Genomic DNA, 17,438 nt, shown 5'->3' with positions numbered 1-17,438 from the left:
TAACTCTGTTCTGCCCGCCCACCCCGCCCCCGCAAGGCTGTTTGTGCGCATGCGCTGCACCCGTCCTCACGCACGTACGTGCACGTTCACACGCACACGTGAGTTCGTGATGACCTGTGCGGCCGCTCCTGGGCTCCTAGCTCGACTGATGCTACATCGGCGCTGGAAACTCAGGTACCTTCCTGCCCTAGATTGAGTGTTCTGGCTGAGAACCATTTTGAAACACAGCCTTCCTGGTTCTCTGTTCTTGGTCCCTGGTGCCAAAGGCTCCACAGCCCCGCTCTCCCCAGTTTGCTGGGACCCTGCCGGGGGGAAGGGAGTGGTTCGGGACAGAATGTGGTGTTTGAGTGGCTGTAGGGTTGTGGGAAGGGGCAGCCAGACTCCCAGTTTGTCCTGTTATTGTGGGTTTGGGGGTTCTGGGAAGGAGGGTAAACCGAGCTAGGCTCCCCATGGCCTGACATACCAATAGCATCGGGCCTAGATCCTACTGCCAATTTTGTTTAAAAAACTCGACTCTTTAGGAAAACGGAGGGTCTCAGGGCCACCCACCATGCTGCCTACTAATGTGGCTCTTGCTATTTCCTACCTGAAGACAGGACCCCTAAAAGAGCTGCGTTCTGTTTTCCTGGCCTGCTTTCCAGGTCACAGTAGGCGTCCTTAGCATCAGACCCCTTGGCCTAGGGACCTTGACTCCTCTGACATTGCATAAAAGGTTTTCTGTATATTCTGGACACGCATTTTAAGAGCAGAAAGTTTATAGCTTTGCTCCAGTTTCAGAAGAATTCAGGACCTCAAAAATCTTAACGGTAATTGCTTTGGAAAATGGTCTCGGGTCCTACCATGCCACCCTGGTGTAACCTTCTTGTTTCTGCCCCCTCCGACCCCCCCAAATATTTAGGAATGAAATACTTGACACAATAGACTGTTCTTAGCAATGATTTTTCACTTGAAAGAAATGTAAAATGTTGTAATAGAAATATTTCTAAAATGTAAACTTGGTTGCCTCCTTAAGGAGAATGTACTGAACACAGCTGACGTGTTTAGTATTTTGGACATTTTTATGAACATCAGTTGTTAGCCTGTAGTTTTCTGAGGACCCCAGGTGGCTTTGTTTTTACTTCTTCCCCACCACTCCTACTTACTTGTCCTGTGTCATGGGTTATAAAGAGAGATCTTAATTGATGTGTAATTGTTTGCGTGGGAGCCTGAGGGTGGCTTCAGCGTCTCTTTGGAAGTGAATTGCTGTGCTTATAATCACTACTTCCTGCTTGGGCAATATGGAGTTATGTTCTAGACGCCAAAGTAGTGGGTCTCAAACTTGAGCGTGCATCAGTGTTACCAGAAGGGCTGGTTAACGTACACACAGCCTGCCGGGCCCCACCCCCGGAGTTTCTGATTCTGTAGGCCTGGGGTGAGGCCCAAGAATTTGCATTCCTAACAAGTTCTGCTCTTTGAGAACGACTCTTATAAAATAGCCTTTCTCAAATTGAATGTGCACACAAGTCACCTGGGGAACCTGGGCAGAACTTAAATTCTGATGCAGAAGGTCTGGGGTGGGCCCCGAGATTCTGCCTTTCTAACTGGCTCCCAGATGATGCTGGTAATGCTGATCTGTGGATCCTGCTCTCTATAGAAAGACTTTAAAGCAGTGGTTCTCCATTCTGACCACACATTCAAATCACGTGACGAGCTTGTGGAAAAATGATGGAGGAGGAGGAGGGAAAGAAAAAAAAGTTATGTCTCCAAACAGAAAAACCTGAATTTCTGGGGGTGGAGCCTGAGCGTGGGTCCAGCTGCCCAGGTGATTGGATGTGCACTCAAGGTTGAGAACCTTGTTCTTAAGGCTGTGAAGTTGCTGAAAGTCTGTCCTGTAATTAAATGGAGAGTCACAGTATTAAATATTTGATTGACTAATCACTGGCCTCCGACTGTGGTTTCACATTTGAATCATCTGGAAAGCTTGAAAAGATATTGATACATGGATGAAATAATATGATGTCTGGGATTTGCTTCCAAATAACATGGTGGGAAGAGAAATGGGTGAGAGTATCGATCTGTACTATCCAGTATGTAGCCATCAGCCACCTGTGGCTATTTAAATCGAAATTAATTAACCTTTTTTAAAAACTGAAAATGCAGTTCCTCTGGGACCCCAGGCACATTTCAAGTGCTCATTAGTCACATGTGGCTAGCAGCTATATTGGACGACATGGATATGGAACATTTCCATTGCTGCAGAAAATTCTATTGGGCAGCACTGGTATATGAAACGAGATTGACTAGGAGTTGATAATTATTGAAGCTGGGTGACTGGGTACCTGCGGGTTCATTCTCCTTTCTTGTCTACTTTTATATATCTTTACTTTTTTTTGGTAAAATGTTTTAAAAAGATGCTCAGGCATTAGGAGTGGGGGCCCGGACATCAGTGGGGTTTTGGCGGCTCCCCAGGTGATTCCAAGGTTCAGCCAGGGTTGAACCCCTGACCCTGGGCTAATTGAACAGGTGGGCTTAAGAATGATTAGAGCCAGCTGTGTTCCTGACCTGCATAGCCTTCACTCCATTGTTTGGTACCTTTTTTTTCTCTCTCTCTTCTGGTTAATGAGGGTAGGGAGAGATTTGTCCTGCTTGCCTCTCAGACGTAGTAAAATCTGGAGAGAAAAGGGTTGAAAAGGCTTCGAAAAATGTCAAGCGCTGAATACACTAAGAGGTTTGATGCTTTTCCTTGTTCCAGGTCTTACCACAGTGAGGCCTTAGAGTAGGGTTGCCAGATAATGCAAAGAAGAATACAGGAGACCCAGTTCAATTTGAATTTTAGCTAAACTACAAATACTTTTTAAATTCTTTAATATGTTCCGTGCAATATTTGGGACATACATATACTAAACACTTATTTGTATTTTATCTGGAAACGGTATGTTGGCACCTCTTTGCGCCCATAGTGGGTAGAGGCCCTGAGGTTTTCATTTGTAGCTGCACATCCATGAGGCTACTGCCTTCATTTAGGGGATATTTCTGTTAACCATCATTGTGAAGGAACGCATTTCTAAACCTCTGATTTGAGATCAGGTTAACAGAGTTGGAGAGTTTGCTTTTAAAATTCAGTGTAGGACTGCCCATTTATTTAGATATTCTTTGATTTCTTTTATCAGAGGTTTGTAGTTTTCCTCATGCAGATCATGTGCCTGTGTGGGCTTTTGTGTGTGTGTGCGCTAATGTGTTTTTAAGTTCAAACTCAAATTGTTCATGGCTAGTATATAGATAAACAATTGACTTTTGTATATTAACCTTGTATTCTGCAACCTTGCTCCAATTGCTTATTAGTTCCAGGATTTTTTTTGTCAATTATTTGGGATCAGCAGTTGCCAGAGGTTTGGGTTGTGGGAGGGGAAGGAGGGAGGGAGGGAGGGAGGGAGGGATGAATAGGTAGTGCATAGGGGATTTTTAGGGCAGTTAAATTATTCTTTACAGTAATGATGGACACGTGTCATGATATATTTGTCAAAACCCATAGAACGTATGATCCAGAGTGAATCCTAATGTAAACTATGGATGTTAGTGTATCAATATCGGTTCATCAATTGTAACAAACATACCACATTAATACAAGATGTAAATAACAGAGGAAACTGTGTTTGTGGAGGGGCAAGGAGTATTTGGGAACTTTGTACTTCCTGATCAATTTTTCTATAAACCTAAAAGTGCTCTAAAATAGTCTATTAATTAAAAAAACACTGATAGAGGGCTTTGGTGAAATGAAGATGCCCAGGTTGGTCGGCACATTTTGAGTCTTCCCTCAGATGAGAGAATGACTTGCCTGATTATTTGATCATGCGATGAACCTGGGTGTTCCTTAGTTTCTTTCTCGGTGTTTAGGCTAAACACGCCGTGCTTTTTCCTCTGTGTCTTTGGGGCCTTGAATAGATCTGTACTTCTGTAAAGTGGTAGCCTGTTTCTAGAATAAGAATGACGTAGATTCAGGTAATGGTTACAACACTCAAAAAATAAAATGCCACGTTAGCAACCATGTCACAAGGAGAGTGGCTCTGAAGGGGTGGGAAGGAGTGGAAGCCTCCATTTCCTCATCTGGGAAATGGGGATGATAATTCTCTCCCCCTCTCCTTGGGCTCTGGTCATTAAATGAGGGAAAGCATGTTAAATGCTGGGTGCCTAGTGAGAGTCAGTGATTACAAAGACCCGAGATCTTTGAAGAGGATGAACCTGGGGACCAATGGCACTTAGGAGGAGCAGGCTTCCCAGAAGACAGTGAGGGACTGCTCTGTCCCCAGAATCATTTGGGCATACATTGGGGCCTGGCTGTCAGGGGCATCGTGGAAGGGACTTCTCAGAGAGTGGCATGCTCCAGGGGCCTCCAGATGCTTCTTGTCTTCACAGAATCCGGGATGTCCTGTTCCTTCAGAGGGACTGCGGTTGGGTGTGGAACGATCAAGCAGTCACCTCAGTTAACCACCGAGATGGGAAGAGACCCTCTTTCCCCCACCTCCAAGTAGCTGGCCTGGCCTGTTGGCTCCACCCCTGTCCCTGGAGAGGAGAACCTCATTTGTGTATGGCTCTGGCTTTGAGAGCATTTTATACCCTCCCTGGTGGGACAAATGGAAGGTCCAGCAGGTCGACACATGCACCTGCATCTGGGACCCAGGATCTTTGTCCAGAGGTGTATTTACATGGATAAAACCCTTTACCTGTGAGACCTGTGGTTAGAGAATCCAGCACGGGGGGGAAAAAACTGTCAATAATTGCTCTGTTGCTTTGTGCTTCTTCTCTTGATAGGAATTAAAGTGTGTTTTCTCAGCAGCAAGGGTGATAAAACCATCTCAGAGGAGGAGCTAGTTTTTCCCTGACTCCTTGAGAGCAGATGATTTAGAGGCATCTCTATAGGAGATTAAATGGAATTCAGGTAAACAGCTGAAGGCTTTACATGGGATGGAGTTTTTAAAAAAGCCCTCCTAGAGGGTATTTTGCTTTGGAGAGATGAGGGTGCAAAGTAGTGGCTTTGGAAGGCAGGTCAATGGTGAAGAGCAGACTTTTCCACACTCCCCTGCAGAGACAGTGCCCAGAGATGGGACACAGGCCTCTTTCACACCTGTTGGAGTCATCCCCTTAGATGCTGAGATGTTTGCTGTCTGGGTCTGGTGACCAAGTGGAGAAGGGGCAACCGGAGGACCTCGGACCAGCCAGACAGTGACCCACAGAACTCCTCCCTCGTTGCACAAATGTACTGAACTCCTGTGTGCCAGGTACTGGGGCAGACACTGGGGCTGTCACATGGACAAAAGGCACAGAAATCTCTGCCCTCGTGGCCCTTACCTTCTGCTGGAGGAGACAGATCACAGACAAGATAAGTAACTGTTACATCACCATAACTGCTAGGGAGAAAAAGTTAAGCAGGAAAGGGGGATATGAACTGTAGGGAGGGAGGACCCTGAGATGTTAGGGGACCAGGGAGACCTTTGGGGAAAGTCCTGAAAGAAATGAGGGAATGAGCCATGCAGGGATGAAAGAAGAACATTCTGGGCAGAGAAAACAGCAAGTGCAAAGACCTTGCAGGCAAGGAAACGTGACTGGAGCTGAGAAGATAGGGAGGCAAAGGGCAGAAAGCAGGTCAGAGAGGCGGTAGGGAGCTGGCTCAGGTGTGCGGGGCACGGGGCTTTGCAGGTCACAGGCAGGACCCTGGCCTTTGCTCTCAAGAAAGGCGGGGCCCCCGGAGGATTCTGAGCAGAGGAGTGGCCCATCTGGGTTTTAGGAGGATCATTCAGGCCACGGCGTAAGAGCGGACGGCGGAGGGGCCTATTAGGAGCCGCTGCCATGAGCCAGGCCGGTGATGAGATGGCAGTGGCCTAGATAGCGGTGGTGGGATAATAAGAAGAAGTTGGATTTTGGATATATTTGAGCAGGTAAGTTGAGAGCTGTATTGATATGTTCACAGTGAGTTGTGAGATAAAGGGAGAAATCAAGGATGACTTCAAGATCTTTGGTCTAAGCAATTGGAAGGATGGAGTTGCCATTAACTGATGGGGCAAGACTGTGAGGGGTGGGGGCCTGTTTTGGGGCTCCGTCCTGATCAGGTTAAATTTGAGATGTCTGGGAGGTGTTGAGGGCAGATGTTAAGTAGGCAGCTGGATGTATGGCTCTGGCGTTCAGGGGAGAGGTCCAGGCTGGAGACATAAACTGAAGAGTCCTGAGCATGTAGGTAGGCTAGAGAGCTGTGAGTCTGGAGGAGAGCATGGCACCTGGGAGCTGGAAGGGTCCTTAGTAGCTGCCTGGTTCAAACTGGTCATCTTCTCAAGGGAAACTCAATCACCTGCAAGTTAAGGATTATACCCAGGGCTATACCTTGAGTCGGTGGAAAATCTGGCTTAGAACCTGGGTCTGCTAAGGCCTACCCAGCTACACCTCTTTACAAGGTTTTTGGCTGGAGCTGTAGAGCTGGCGGTGATTGCTGAAGTCCGGGTGACAGGAGGCAGCCCTCCCACATATGACACACTCCGCTGTCCTCATGTGGGGCGGCCACTCCTCAGTCTTCCAGCCTAAGCTCTAGAGTGCTGCTCAGGGATGGTGCTGCCCGTGAGCTGTCTGCTGCTGGCGGTGACAGATGAGACCAGAAATTGATGGGAAGCATTAGAAACTCGTGACAATTCAACATCGCCACAGCATCCAAGGGTGACACCGGTGGACTCACCTTGTCGAACAGGGTGGGGACAGGTTTGGGTGTTGCTGATCTCCGGTGATAACTCGTTCGTGGTATGGGCTGCCTATTAGTTGTGCATAGTAGGACCATGTGTTAGATTGCAAACAAATAAGTAAGAAACACAGGTCTGTCACCCCAGGTAGTTTGAGAAGCTCAGCCCCAGCATGATGCCTGCTGAGGAAAACAGTAAATGCTTGTTAGATGTATGTTCAGAATCTTGTGCTCCTTTTACTGTTGTCTGAGGCTTAGGTTGTATCTTTTGCCAAACGATGAAGTCAGCAGATTACCTTTGCCCTCGAGGCATCTCAGATTTCTCCTCTCTCCTCCTGGAGGGCCTGTGGCTGCACCATAACCATCTCCCTGGAGACAGCATGCTTCTCAGCTCAGTGTTCATCAGTCTTTCCCGAGAGCAGTTCTCCCAACGACACAAGCATTGTGCACTTGCTTCTAAAATCTGACCACTAATTGAGAAGGAACTAGCCACATTGACCACCACTAGGGCTTGGGGGGGTCACATTAGGAACACTGAGAGGGGCAGGTGGCAGGTGACCCCAGCGTTGTGCACTAAGGCATGCGTGTAGCCGCCAAGAACTGAGTCTCTCATCTTGGCATTTCAAGGGAGGAGATATATTTTGGCTTCAGTCTAGAGGGAGGCACTGAGCTATTGTAGAAAGAATAGGAGTTTTGGAGGGAGATAGACCTCGGACAGCCGACATTGTTAACCTTTCTGCGTTTCATCCTTCCCTCTCTAGAAATGGGGCAATAATCTGCAGGTCAGAGCAATGTTGGGAGGTTAGATGAAATAGTGGTGTAAGGTGCCTAGTAGAGGAACTGGTGCTAAAGAGATTGTCAGTGAAAGTTCTATCAAGTCACACCATGGGGATAATTTCCTCCTTAGGATCCAGACTTGCTCCAGTCTTCCATCTCTCAGACTCCTCACTCTGGGACCCTCCTTTCCCTGTCCCTCCCTTCCCTGCCTTGTCTGCCTATAGGATCTGTGGTCCATATGCTGGATCCCAAGTTGCTGGACAGGCTGCCATGTAGGATATTCACCCACAACTCCACAGGGCTCCATTCCTGCTGGTGACCAAAGGAGGAGGCTGTAGGGGCTTCGGCGATTGCCTTGGCTCGCCCTGAACTTGTACCTGTCCTCTCATCTCCTACTCTGCTATCTTCAAGGCTGAATGAAGGAGGAGGCTCTTCAGCCTAGAGCGGGCTGCCAGTGATGGGATAGGTCCTCCCTCCAGTTGGGCAAAGCCTCCCAGAGCTGTCTTTCCCACTGGTCACTTGCCTCTGAGACGGTTGCCAATTACCACTTTTTCAGGGCTCCCTGCCTCCTTCCTCCTAACTCTCTGATTTGGGTCTTTGGAAGAGTCACATTGGGCAGGGCATGGCAGACATCAAGCTTGGGGGCCTCACTTGTTTTATTCTTATTAATGTGCCATTTAGGGTAACCCTTGCCTTCAGGTTCTAAATTCCCGGTGATTAATATGCAGCTGATGGCTTATCGTTCCCAAAGCTGCATCCCACTGTTTACAGAGAGGGAGGGTTCCTGCTTTCTGCTCACTGCTGGCCCTGGATCTCAGAGATTTCAGAATATGCCACTGAAGAGATGGTAACTGGGAATATTTGGGAATTAAGTGCCTCATTCTATTTGTATGGTTCTGGCCTCTTTTAATTTGGGGATATAGCTTAAATCTATTTGGCCTATGTTTCAAGCAGGTAAGAGTGTCCTGTTTTTCTTATTTCATTGAGAGGAAATATATACAGATATGTGAATTAATTATGAAATATATGTGTGTATATATATATGCATATGTGTATGGAGAGGGAGAGAGTACATCTCAAACAGGTGCACCTGGTCTCCCTGAATCCCCTTAGATGCTGCAGGATCGAGCATGTGGGTGACACAGGCATGAGGGACGGGAGTACACAGGCCTTCAACCAGCTCCTCCAGGTGAGACTCAGAGCAGAAATGGTACAGCAGAATCTGGGAGGAAAGAATAAGCAAATGCAGATTTCCTTGTCTGTTGAAAGAGAAAGTCGTACATTTAAGTCCAAGGTTCAGCCATCAATATTTGTGGTAAAATTCAGCATATCTAATTCCATGTCTTAGCATTTTCATCCGTTGCCTCAAGGTGCTATGATTTAAAGCCTACTGATTCAATGTCCACAACTGTGTTGAAGACTCTTCAAATTGGGGGTCAGTTCTGGTGTCACGTACTAAGGAGGATGTTGGCATAACAGAGCCCAGCTCCGGAGGAACAAGGAGAGGGGTCCAGAGGCTCTGATGGAGGAGGGTCTATAGAAGAGACACCTTGCACGTATCAAGCCCCTCAAGTCAGTCATTTCCATGGGAAGGGTGGTTATATAGATATAAGTTCAGTGTGTTCTGCATTGATCAGGGAAACAGAGTAAAAACCAGTGGGGTAAAAATGTAAGGTCACGATAAAGACTTCCCACAGTTAAATTGGCTGCTTTGTGGAGGTGGTGAGCTCCCATCACCCTGATTGTTCATGCAGATGTCGGCTTACTTTCTGCCTAAAATGGATTCCAGCAATGCCTGGGAGGTTGGACTAAATGAGTTTGTAAACTCATCATAGACTTTTTAGAAAATGAATGATATATCTTCCTAGTTAAAAGTGCTGAGTTTTTTGTATTTCCCACAGTGCTAGGGAGATACCCAGTCCTTAGAAAATGCTAAATAAATAACTGTTTACCGGTTAACAGTACAGTGAGCAGATTTTGGAATTTCAAAATTAAGCTGATTTTTGAAGAGTTTGATAACAGTGGTGGCAGTAACCTTCTATGGGTGCTGAAAAATCCACCTCTGCCTCCCAGAATTTGGTGTTTCCATCTGGGGAGTAGGGAATAAGAATCCATGCTTCTTGTACATCAATGAGTATGTTGACTGTGGCTCTGAAATCAACAGTGGTCTAAGTGGTCTCCCTCCTTCCAATGTCCCTCTTATATCATCTTACACAGCCTTGCCTGAGTGGCTTTAAATGCAGATCTCATCAAATTACTCTCCAGTTTAAAATCCTTTAGCAGTTCCCTATCATCTGCAAAATATAAATGTTAATTCCTTTTCAGAATACAAACCGTCTATCATCTGGCCCCTGTGGTTCTTTTCAGGTCATCTTCAGCTTATCCTCATCTCCAAATTCACGCTTTAGCCACATCATTTCCCAAATAGACCAAGTTGCTGTTTATTATCTGTACTTAAGTCTAGTTATTGTATTGCAGTTTGAGGTCATAAATGGTGCCCCTGTACCTCTTCTAATACTTTTCAACCATTTAGGATACATTCTGTGATTCTCTTTTGGCTTGCTCCTGTGTGGATTGGCCAAGACTAGCCCTCCAGACTTGCTTCAGGCCATATTTCCTTTAATCTCTACACCTTAACCATACTGACCTTCTATCAGTTATGCTTTCCTACTACTGGACCTTCGCAGATGCTGTTACTTCACCTGGAAAACTGTTCTTGGCCAGGTTGACAGCTTCTCGTTCCTTATCGTTTACTTTGTCTCTTGTACACAGCATACCACTGGATGTTTAAAAATCCAGTCTGACAGTCTTTGTCTTTTAACTAAATAAGTAGTCTACTTACATTTAATGTAATTACTGATATATTTGGATTTAAATCTAACATTTTATTCCTTCTACATGTGCCCTGATCTGCATTTGTTTCTTTCCTTTCTTGATTTTTTTTTTGGACTGAATTTTTTTTTTTAATTTAATTTTATTTTTGGCTGCATTGGGTCTTTGTTGCTGCTCACGGGCTTTCTCTAGTTACAGCAAGCAGGGCTACTCTTTGTTGCGGTGTGCGGGCCTCTCATGTGGTAGCTTCTCTTATTGCGGAGCATGGGCTCTAGGCACACGGGCTTCAGTAATTGTAGCATGTGGGCTCAGTAGTTGCGGCTCACGGGCTCCAGAGCGCAGGCTCAGCAGCTGTGGCACACGGGCCCAGCGGCTCCGCAGCATGTGGGATCTTCGCGGACCAGGGCTCGAACCCATGTCCCCTGCATTGGCAGGTGGGCTCTCAACCACTGCGCTACCAGGTAAGCCCTGGACTGAATTTTTTTTAAAAATTTGTTTTCCCCATTTACTACTTTGGAAAATGTGTATTCTCTTGCTTTTTTTTTTCTTTTTTTAGTACTAGTTTTTTTTTCTTTACATTTTTGAATTTTATTTTACTTATTTTTTTATGCAGCAGGTTCTTATTAGTCATCAGTTTTATACACATCAGTGTATACATGTCAATCCCAGTCTCCCAATTCATCACACCACCACCCGCCCCCCGCCACTTTCCCCCCTTGGTGTCCATACATTTGTTCTCTACATCTGTGTCTCTATTTCTGCCCTGCAAACCGGTTCATCTGTACCATTTTTCTAGGTTCCACATATATGTGTTAATATACGATATTTGTTTTTCTCTTTCTGACTTACTTCACTCTGTATGATAGTCTCTAGATCCATCCACATCTCTACAAATGACCCAATTTCGTTCCTGTTTATGGCTGAGTAATATTCCATTGTATATATGTACCACATCTTCTTTACCCATTCGTCTGTTGATGGGCATTTAGGTTGCCTCCATAACCTGGCTATTGTAAATAGTGCTGCAATGAACATTGGGGTGCAAGTGTCTTTTTGAATTATGGTTTTCTCTGGGTATATGCCCAGTAGTGGGATTGCTGGATCATATGGTAATTCTATTTTTAGTTTTTTAAGGAACCTCCATACTGTTCTCCATAGTGGCTGTATCAGTTTACATTCCCACCAACAGTGCAAGAGGGTTCCCTTTTCTCCACACCCTCTCCAGCATTTGTTGTTTGTAGATTTTCTGATGATGCCCATTCTAACTGGTGTGAGGTGATACCTCATTGTAGTTTTGATTTGCATTTCTCTAATAATTAGTGATGTTGAGCAGCTTTTCATGTGCTTCTTGGCCATCTGTATGTCTTCTTTGGAGAAATGTCTATTTAGGTCTTCTGCCCATTTTTGGATTGGGTTGTTGGTTTCTTTAATATTGAGCTGCATGAGCTGTTTATATATTTTGGAAATTAATCCTTTGTCTGTTGATTCATTTGCAAATATTTTCTCCCATTCTGAGGGTTGTCTTTTCATCTTGTTTATGGTTTCCTTTGCTGTGCAAAAGCTTTGAAGTTTCATTAGGTCCCATTTGTTTATTTTTGTTTTTATTTCCATTACTCTAGGAGGTGGATCAAAAAAGATCTTGCTGTGATTTATGTCAAAGAGTGTTCTTCCTGTTTTCCTCTAAGAGTTTTATAGTGTCCAGTCTTACATTTAGGTCTCTAATCCATTTTGAGTTTATTTTTGTGTATGGTATTAGGGAGTGTTCTAATTTCATTCTTTTACATGTAGCTGTCCAGTTTTCCCAGCACCACTTTTTGAAGAGACTGTCTTTTCTCCATTGTATATCCTTGCCTCCTTTGTCATAGATTAGTTGACTATAGGTGCGTGGGTTTATCTCTGGGCTTTCTATCTTGTTCCATTGATCTGTGTTTCTGTTTTTGTGCCAGTACCATATTGTCTTGATTACTGTAGCTTTGTAGTATAGTCTGAAGTCAGGGAGTCTGATTCCTCCAGCTCCGTTTTTTTCCCTCAAGACTGCTTTGGGTATTTGGGGTCTTTTGTGTCTCCATACAAATTTTAAGATTTTTTGTTCTAGTTCTGTAAAAAAATGCCATTGGTAATTTGATAGGGATTGCATTGAATCTGCAGATTGCTTTGGGTAGTATAGTCATTTTCACAGTATTGATTCTTCCAATCCAAGAACATGGTATATCTCTCCATCTGTTGGTATCATCTTTAATTTCTTTCATCAGTGTCTTATAGTTTTCTGCATACAGGTCTTTTGTCTCCCTAGGTAGGTTTATTCCTAGGTATTTTATTCTTTTTGCTGCAATGGTAAATGGGAGTGTTTCCTTAATTTCTCTTTCAGATTTTTCATCATTAGTGTATAGGAATGCAAGAGATTTCTGTGCATTAATTTTGTATCCTGCAACTTTACCAAATTCGTTGATTAGCTCTAGTAGTTTTCTGGTTGCATTTTTAGGATTCTCTATGTATAATATCATGTCATCTGCAAACAGTGACAGTTTTACTTCTTCTTTTCCGATTTGTATTCCTTTTATTTCTTTTTCTTCTCTGATTGCCATGGCTAGGACTTCCAAAACTATGTTGAATAATAGTGGTGAGAGTGGACATCCTTGTCTCGTTCCTGATCTTAGAGGAAATGCTTTCAGTTTTTCACCATTGAGAATGATGTTTGTTGTGGGTTTGCCATATATGGCCTTTATTATGTTGAGGTAGGTTCCCTCTATGCCCACTTTCTGGAGAGTTTTTATCATAAATGGGTGTTGAATTTTTATTTATTTATTTATTTAGTTAGTTAGCTAGTTAGTTATTTATTTATGGCTGTGTTGGGTCTTCGTTTCTGTGCGAGGGCTTTCTCCAGTTGCGGCGAGCGGGGGCCCCTCTTCATCGCAGTGCACGGGCCTTTCACCATCGCGGCCTCTCTTGTTGCGGAGCACAGGCTCCAGATGCGCAGGCTCAGCAATTGTGGCTCACGGGCCTAGTCGCTCCGCGGCACGTGGGATTTTCCCAGAGCAGGGCTCGAAGCCGCGTCCCCTGCATTGGCAGGCAGATTCTCAACCACTGCGCCACCAGGGAAGCCCATAGGTGTTGAATTTTGTCAAAAGCTTTTTCTGCATCTATTGAGATGATCATATGGTTTTTCTTCTTCAGTTTGTTAATATGGTGTACCACATTGATTGATTTGTGTATATTGAAGAATCCTTGCATCCCTGGGATAAATCCCACTTGATTGTGGTGTATGATCCTTTTAATGTGTTGTTGGATTCTGTTTGCTAGTATTTTGTTGAGGATTTTTGCATCTATATTAATCAGTGATATTGGTCTGTAATTTTCTTTTTCTGTAGTATCTTTGTCTGGTTTTGGTATCAGGGTGATGGTGGCCTCATAGAATGAGTTTGGGAGTGTTCCTTCCTCTGCAATTTTTTGGAAGAGTTTGAGAAGGATGGGTGTTAGCTGTTCTCTAAATTTTTGATAGAATTCACCTGTGAAGCCATCTGGTCCTGGACTTTTGTTTGTTGGAAGATTTTTAATCACAGTTTCAATTTCATTACTTGTGATTGGTCTGTTCAGACTTTCTATTTCTTCCTGGTTCAGTGTTGGAAGGTTATACCTTTCTAAGAATTTGTCCATTTCTTCCAGGTTGTCCATTTTATGGGTATAGAGTTGCTTGTAGTAGTCTCTTAGGATGCTTTGTATTTCTGCCGTGTCTGTTGTAACTTCTCCTTTTTCATTTCTAATTTTATTGATTTGAGTCCTCTCTCTCTTTTTCTTGATGAGACTGGCTAATGGTTTATCAATTTTGTTTATCGTCTCAAAGAACCAGCTTTTAGTTTTATTGATCTTTGCTATTGTTTTCTTTGTTTCTATTTCATTTATTTCTGCTCTGATCTTTAGGATTTCTTCCCTTCTGCTAACTTTGGGTTTTGTTTGTTCTTCTTTCTGTAGTTCCTTTAGGTGTAAGGTTAGATTGTTTATTTGAGATTTTTCTTGTTTCTTGAGGTAGGCTTGTATAGCTGTAAACTTCCCTCTTAAAACTGCTTTTGCTGCATGCCATAGGTTTTGGATCGTCGTGTTTTCATTGTCATTTGTCTCTAGGTATTTTTTGATTTCCTCTTTGATTTCTTCAGTGATCTCTTGGTTATTTAGTAATGTATTGTTTAGCCTACATGTGTTTGTGTTTTTTACGTTTTTTTCCCTGTAATTCATTTATAATCTCATAGCGTTGTGGTCAGAAAAGATACTTGATATGATTTCAATTTTCTTAAATTTACTGAGGCTTGATTTGTGACCCAAGATGTGATCTATCCTGGAGAATGTTCCGTGTGCACTTGAGAAGAAAGTGTAATCTGCTGTTTTTGAATGGAATGTCATATAAATATCAATTAAATCTATCTGGTCTATTGTGTCATTTAAAGCTTCTGTTTCCTTATTTATTTTCATTTTGGATGATCTGTCCATTGGTGTAAGTGAGGTGTTAAAGTCCCCCACTATTACTGTGTTACTGTCGATTTCCTCTTTTATAGCTGTTAGCAGTTGCCTTATGTATTGAGGTGCTCCTATGTTGGGTGCATATATATTTATAATTGTTATATCTTCTTCTTGGATTGATCCCTTGATCATTATGTAGTGTCCTTCCTTGTCTCTTGTTACATTCTTTATTTTAAAGTCTATTTTATCTGATATGAGTCATGCTGCTCCAGCTTTCTTTTGATTTCCATTTACATGGAATATCTTTTTCCATCCCCTCACTTTCAGTCTGTATGTGTCCCTAGGTCTGAAGTGGGTCTCTTGTAGACAGCATATAGATGGGTCTTGTTTTTTATCCATTCAGCAAGCCTGTGTCTTTTGGTGGGAGCATTTAATCCATTCATGTTTAAGGTAATTATTGATATGTATGTTCTTTTGACCATTTTCTTAATTGTTTTGGGTTTGTTTTTGTAGGTCCTTTACTTCTCTTGTGTTTCCCACTTAGAGAAGTTCCTTTAGCATTTGTTGTAGAGCTGGTTTGGTGGTGCTGAATTCTCTTAGCTTTTGCTTGTCTGTAAAGATTTTGATTTCTCCATTGAATCTGAATGAGATCCTTGCTAGGTAGAGTAATCTTGGTTGTAGGTTCCTCTCTTTCATCACTTTGAGTATATCATGCCACTCCCTTCTGGCTTTTAGAGTTTCTGCTGAGAAATCAGCTGTTAACCTTATGGGAGTTCCCTTGTATGTTATTTGTCATTTTTCCCTTACTGTTTTCAATAATTTTTCTTTGTCTTTAATTTTTGCCAATTTGATTACTATGTGTCTTGGCATGTTTCTCCTTGGGTTTATCCTGTATGTGACTTGCTGCACTTTCTGGACTTGGGTGGCTATTTCCTTTCCCATGTTAGGGAAGTTTTTGACTATAATCTCCTCACATATTTTCTCAGGTCCTTTCTCTCTCTCTTCTCCTTCTGGGACCCCTATAATGCGAATGTTTTTGTGTTTAATGTTGTCCCAGAGGTCTCTTAGGCTGTCTTCATTTCTTTTCCTTTTTTTTTTCTTTAGTCTGTTCCGCAGCAGTGAATTCCACCGTTCTGTCTTCCAGGTCACTTATCCGTTCTTCTGCCTCAGTTATTCTGCTATTGATTCCTTCTAGTGTAGTTTTCATTTCAGTTATTGTATTGTTCATCTCTGTTTGTTCTTTAATTCTTCTAGGTCTTTGTTAAACATTTCTTGCATCTTCTCGATCTTTGCCTCCATTCTTTTTCCAAGGTCCTGGATCATCTTCACTGTCATTATTCTGAATTCTTCTTCTGGAAGGTTGCCTATCTCCACTTCATTTAGTTGTTTTTCTGGGGTTTTATCTTGTTCCTTCATCTGGTACATAGGCCTCTGCCTTTTCATCTTGTGTATCTTTCTGTGAATGTGGTTTTTGTTCCACAGGCTGCAGGATTGTAGTTCTTCTTGCTTCTGCTGTCTGCCCTCTGGTGGATGAGGCTATCTCAGAGGCTTGTGTAAGTTTCCCGATGGGAGGGACTGGTGGTGGGTAGAGCTGGCTGTTGCTCTGGTGGGCAGAGCTCAGTAAAACTTTAATCCACTTGACTGCTGATGGATGGGGCTGGGTTCCCTCTGTTTTGGTCGTTTGGCCTGAGGCAAGCCAACACTGGAGCCTACCTGGGCTCTTTGGTGGGGCTAATGACAGATTCTGGGAGGGCTTACGCCAAGGAGTATGTCCCAGAACTTCTGCTGCCAGTGTCCTTGTCCCCACAGTGAGCCACAGCCACCCCCCGCCTCTGCAGGAGACCCTCCAACACTAGCAGGTAGGTCTGGTTCAGTCTCCCCTGGGGTCACTGCTCCTTCCCCTGGGTCCCGATGAGCACACTACTTTGTGCGTGCCCTCCAAGAGTGGAGTTTCTGTTTCCCCCAGTCCTGTCGAAGTCCTGCAATCAAATCCCACTAGGCTTCAGTGTCTGATTCTCTAGGAATTCCTCCTCCCGTTGCCGGACTCCCAGGTTGGGAAGCCTGACGTGGGGCTCAGAACCTTCACTCCAGTGGGTGGACTTCTGTGGTATGAGTGTTCTCCAGTCTGTGAGTCACCCACCCAGCAGTTATGGGATTTGATTTTACTGTGATTGCGCCCCTCTACCGTCTCATTGTGGCTTCTCCTTTGTCTTTGGATATGGGGTATCTTTTTTGGTGAGTTCCAGTGTCTTCCTGTCGATGATTGTCTAGCAGCTATTTGTGATTCTGGTGTTCTCACAAGAGGGAGTGAGAGCACTTCCTTCTACTCCGCCATCTTGGTTCCTCTTCTGTATTCTCTTTCTATTCTTTTAGTGATTACCTTGGAAGTTACCACTTAAATATATTTATGCCTACTTATGCCTACTTATCAAGTTTTAACATTAATCAAACTTTTATACTCTTTCTGGATAATATAAGGACCTTAGAATAATTAATTATATTTACTTTCCCCATGCTCATCTTACATACTAGTGTTGATGAACATTTTAATTATATTGAGGGACACTCTATAAAACGTTATATTTGTTTTATGCAGCTAATTTTTATATTGATATATCCATATATTTACCACTTTCTTTGCCCTTCATTCTTTCCTATACTTTAGACCTACCATTTTGGA

The 17,438-nt window shown here is 43.6% G+C and overlaps 1 protein-coding gene across 3 annotated transcripts in view; it reads left to right on the top strand.

The window, feature by feature from the left end:
* PRKCE (protein kinase C epsilon) overlaps positions 1-17,438 on the top strand; it is a 596,864-nt gene that overhangs the window by 203,363 nt on the left and 376,063 nt on the right. The window lies entirely within an intron of this gene.

Source organism: Balaenoptera borealis (assembly GCF_965194805.1).
Source record: "Balaenoptera borealis genome assembly, chromosome: 15".
NCBI classification, from domain to species: Eukaryota; Metazoa; Chordata; class Mammalia; order Artiodactyla; family Balaenopteridae; genus Balaenoptera; species Balaenoptera borealis.
The sequence above is the reverse complement of the archived record's forward strand: the minus strand, read 5'-3'. Positions and strand labels throughout refer to the sequence as shown.